The sequence below is a fragment of the Bison bison genome, unplaced genomic scaffold, assembly GCF_000754665.1.
Source record: "Bison bison bison isolate TAMUID 2011002044 unplaced genomic scaffold, Bison_UMD1.0 scf7180017864456, whole genome shotgun sequence".
Lineage (NCBI taxonomy): Eukaryota > Metazoa > Chordata > Mammalia > Artiodactyla > Bovidae > Bison > Bison bison.
The window spans coordinates 3189804-3195098 of NW_011495018.1; positions in this window are offsets into that span (position 1 = coordinate 3189804).

Here is a 5295-nt window from a genome sequence, read left to right on the forward strand (position 1 = left end):
CCCCAAAAAAAAAAAAAAAAAAAAAAGAAAAAGAAAAAATACCGCACAACCGATTCCAAATGACAACAGAAACCACAGAGCAGTGCTTCTTGGGATGTCAAGTGAAAGGGACAGTGTCCGATACAGAGTCCTCGCATAGGTTAGGCTGCCCCACCCCAGCCTGAAGAACTAATCTTCATTTGGACATAGGCCACCACGCAGTACTTTGTGAAGATATATGTACAATAGTTCAATCTCTGTATTTTTTTTAACACAGACATTGAAGTCCAGAGTCAGTATTAACTGGGTGCTGTGCTTAGTCTCTCAGTCGTGTCTGACTCTTTGCAACCCCATGGACCGTAGCCCACCAGGCTCCCCTGTCCATGGAGATTCTCCGGGCAAGAATACTGGAGTGGGTTGCCATGCCCTCCTCCAGGGGATCTTCTCAACCCAGGTATTGAACCCTGGTCTCCCACATTGCAGACAGATTCTTTATAGCCCAATATTAACTAAAGAGTTTCCCAAAAGAAAACAAGAATATCAGTTATCAGTCAGCATGGACTTTACAACTTGGTTGACTACATAATACAGGAAAGGGCACAGGGCAGGTCCCTTTGTGACAATTTTCCGTGCCAGGTCTCAATGGCCATTTAGTTAAAGGTGATGAAGGAAGATGTCCCTTTCCAGCCACAAGCTAATTTGAAGTTGAAATCAGCGTATTTCCTGGGAATGTGTGTCAGGATTACTGAAAAGAGGAATGCCATCTTTTAAGAGAATATTAGCATGGTGCACACCAGAAATTGCTTCTTGCTAGAATATTCCCACGGATCTTATCAATGACACTGTAATATCTTAAACATATCAATTTTTTAAATGAGCTGTTTCTTATTGAAGGCATATCCATTGTTAACTTTTTCTTTTACTTGGGGACTCTGAAAATGATTTTCATTACCTTAACACAGGGAAATTAATTTTCTTTTCATTCTTCTACAGGAAGAATTTTCCTATTGGGTAAACCTGGCTATTTCTCTTAATTATTTTTGATGTCACCCTGATTATTATTATTTTTCACTACATTAAAGAGCAAAACACATTTATGCAAAAAAAAAATAGGAATTACATTAATGTACACAGAAATGGTCATCCATTTTTGTGCTCCTAGCTGTTAGAGAAATCAGACTGAGAGGAAAATTTTGAAGTAATTTGAGGAAAAAAATGGTTTAATTATCAAGTTTCTAAAAAAGATGATGATGTGCTCAGTACGGCACCTAAAGGACGAAGATTGATTTCTTTCTGAAGCAGATATCCAGAACTAAACATCAGGAGCAATTAAAAAATGCTGGTCTTTTGTAAATTACTCCCTGAAGAAATCTTGGAAATCTTTCATTTTAGTCATTTCGGTCCAGTGAACCATAAAGCCATTATGAAGGAACAAAAATACTAGAGAGAAAATTGAAATACAACAGTAATTAACAATATGAATATATCAAAATAAAAATGAATTGGAAAGAGAATGGTCACCACATATGCAATAGAAAATGAAACCATTAGAATCTTTAAAATCAAATCTAAAAGTAAAAGATACTCCAGGCAAACACGGATCAAATCAGGCACTGTTTTCCAAGATTGAAACTGCAAGATTGTAGCATCTCTCAAAATGCACGATGAAGGTGTCTTCAAAGATTTGCTCGTCTTATTTTTTGAAATGATTTCTAGTTTTTCTAAAGTACATTAAAGAGCATGAGGTACATTTTGTGTTTACTTTAGAATCATGGTTAATAACCCCCATCTTAGATTTTCACTTTTGACTTCCATATGCTAAATGCCAACAAAGAATAATAGAGGAAAACCACGGGAAATGTGCTGCTATCACAAACACAGATTTCCCTGTGGGTTCTCTAATACTTTACAGACAAATGTTAAAGATTTATTGCACACGAACATCAAACATGGTTTTACTACAGTTCTCATTTGGATCAAATTGACACATTTTACATTCATTTTAGCCCTAATGAGATTCTTTCACTACACATTATATTCTGAGTGACCCTGTACATTAAATTTGTGGCATGGAACAAACCCATTGATATAACAAAGCCCTATTCTTGCTGGTTTCTTAATTTACAAAAGAGAGAAAACAGTTTAGCAAAATCATAAATCTTGAACAAATGAATGTATTAACCAGTACTCAACAGAGAATACAAATACTATGTAGATAGGCTGTGTTATGCGTGAAATTCATTTGCAGCGTTGCTGGTTAAACTCTCCTAGACCTGGATTATAATCTGAATATTCAATAGTTCAGGCATATTTCATGATTCCAATAAAGGGACTTGGTAAAGACAAGTTGTGCTCTTAACAAAGATGGAAAAGTAGATTTGCAATCCATTTCTAAATCATTGCTCGTGGGCTACCGCCATTCAGTGTTTACTTTGGCCCACAATTACTTGTTTTAAAAAATTAGTTCTAGAAAATATTCCTGTTGCTAAATCCTCACAATAAAAAATGTGATGGAAGTTGGAACCACAGCAGCTGTTCCTCCAGGAGGGAGAAGGTGACCTTGAAAAGAGGTAGAAGGAAACTTGAAAATGTTAATTAAAATTATTAGTGCTGTTTGAGGTGCTTATCTTGTTTACTGCGAAGGTGTTACTCCCTTCTGCGTAATTAGGGGTAATTTTACTTACTTTCAAGTCTGTAATTTTAAATATCACAAAGTTTTATCTTCCAGCATGAAGTAATTCATTATTGGTTGGTGTGTAATGCTTGATGTCTTAATCAATATATGCAACATCCACAAATCCCTTATAATTTATCTAGAGGTCTTATATATCTTATAGAGTGGCAGGTTGTGCCTGGTACGTGAATTAATTTTTTTTTTCCTTCTGGCATTTCAGCATCATTCTAGGTTTTTGATGTGAGGAAAGATTTTTACTTGATCTGCCCTTTTATATTTCTTTCTGTTCGAGATTTTATAGGCATGAACTAATGGCAAAATAAACTTCTCTGAAGTCTGCTCTATTTGGAAACAAAGAATGCTTGTCACTTAATCCCCAAAAAACAAACCCCTCCCCCCAAACCCAATATTTTACTTCCTGTAAGAAATAAATGTCTTCTAAGTAACTGATGCATGTTAAATCTACATAGTCTGTGCTTTAAGGTATTGCTAAAAATGTATATATGTAGCTAAATTTCATATTACAGTTGATTATTGAAGGTGTTAAGGTGGTTATGTTCACTTGATGGAGCCATGGCTTCTCTACGATTATAATGATTATAATATGATTCTATGATTATGCTGTTCTTCTCTATGATTATAATGCTTCCAAAAAATGCCTAAATTTTTGAAAAGATTTTCTCAGTGAAAAGCAGAGAAATGCTAAGGTGGTTTTTTTTTTTTTCATTTATAATAAATTGTGATTTTTTTTTCTGCTAAGTAAACTGGAAAAAGACTAAGAATAAAAAGACTATTAAGGTTACTGTCTCAGTGTAGATCTGGAAAATAGTGATTAGGTTAAGACACACTACTGGTACATGATTTTAATTAAATTGCAACAAGAAAATGTTTAGTACTAATATCAAAGGGCATCTTCAATTGATTATTGTCCTTAGCTTGGTGATTTGCTTGAAAATTTGACTGGAAACCATGTTTAGAAATACCAAGTGGTGTTTTGAAGGTGCCTGACCAGCACTCCTCGAACCTCATCCCACTTCAGTTTAGAATAGCCTGATAGCAACATTCCAAGTTGAATATTCTAGCACAGGTTAGAGTTTAACACTCACCGATTCTACAGGGAATCAAGCTATTACCCCTCTAGGATAAATAAGAACCAGGAAGAGTTCATGCCCTTGCAAGAGCCAGGTTTTGTGGATTATTCCCCAAAGATGCAGAACCATCCCTCGTGGCCCAGTAGAGTTACCGACCCTCCCAGAGAACTTCCTGAACCAGGTGAAACGCTGTCCTAGATTCAGACTCCCACGTGCTGATCCCGTCGTGCTGGTTCAGTAATGAGTACTCATCAGTCCTCTTGGAGGAGTCCCTGAGAATCTAAAATACCACACAAATGAACTTATCTATAAAACAGAAACGGACTCATAGAGAACAGATCCGTGGTTACCAAGGCGGGGGTGGGGGTCAGTGAAGGAGAGGGGTGGGCTGGGAATTTGGCATTAGTCGACGCAAACTGTTACATTAGGATGGATAAACAAGGTCCTACTGGACAGCACGGGGAACTATATCTAATCTCCTGGGATAAACCATAACGGAAAAGAATATTAGAAAAGAATATCAAAAGTGTATAATTGAGTCACTTTGCTGAACAGCAGAGACTGGCACAGTATTGTAAATCAAACACACTTCAATGAAAAAAGAGAGAGCTAATGAAGAGACCACAGTGACTTCACACATGCCGTGCAGGTTGAGACGGGTACGCTGGGGCTGTGCATCTCAAGGTGTGCCCTCTGGACCTCCTCACCCTCCTGCCTCTGGCTTTGTCTCCTCAAAGCTGCCTGTCCCGAGCCTCTCCGAGGATCAGCCTAGCTTCCTAACTGGACCCCAGCTGATGTCCTCCCAGGGTTCATGCTCCATGCAGCAGTCAAGGAGACCCTTTCTTTCGGATGCAGTCAGGTCCTGTGACACCATTGCCTAAAAGGCTCCATCACACTCAGAGCCAAAGCAAAGTCCCACCAGGCCCTGTGCCCTCATCTCATCATGTCCCCCACACAGCACCATCTTACTGCCTTCCTCCTGGTCCTCAGAGAAGCCGAGCTGCCCCTGCCCCTTCCCTGGTCCCACAGAGCCCTCAGGTATCCCTGGATATTCAAGTCCACAGACGCTCCCCTGGCACCATGAGCAACACCGTTGGCAATGGACTGTAGCTCATTCCTTGGCTTGTGGTCACATCAACACTCACATCAAATGGACGCTTGGTTGATGTGTTTCCTTAGCTGGTGATTGTCTCTAGGCCTTCCCCCAACCATCATTCCTGGGAGGGTGTCAGCTGTCACATGCTGCACTCCGCTGCCAACACCTGGAACACTTGCAGATTCCAGCACCCCAAGTTGGCACAGCCCAGACTGAAGAGAGCATCCTGGATAGCTCAGGCTGTTCTTCCCCAGGGGTCCCCCTTCCTCTCCCTCCCTGAATCCTTTCCCGTATTGGCCAGGGAGAGGCTGCAGGGCCAGTGCTGACTGCCCCTCTTCAGAAGCATCAGTCTTGGCATTCCTTCCTCTCTCTCTCTTGAAGACCTCCAGGTCCCTTCTCTAAGCCCCAGCACAGTGATTCTTGAGCTGAACCGGTGAGGGAAGCTGTGCCTGCAC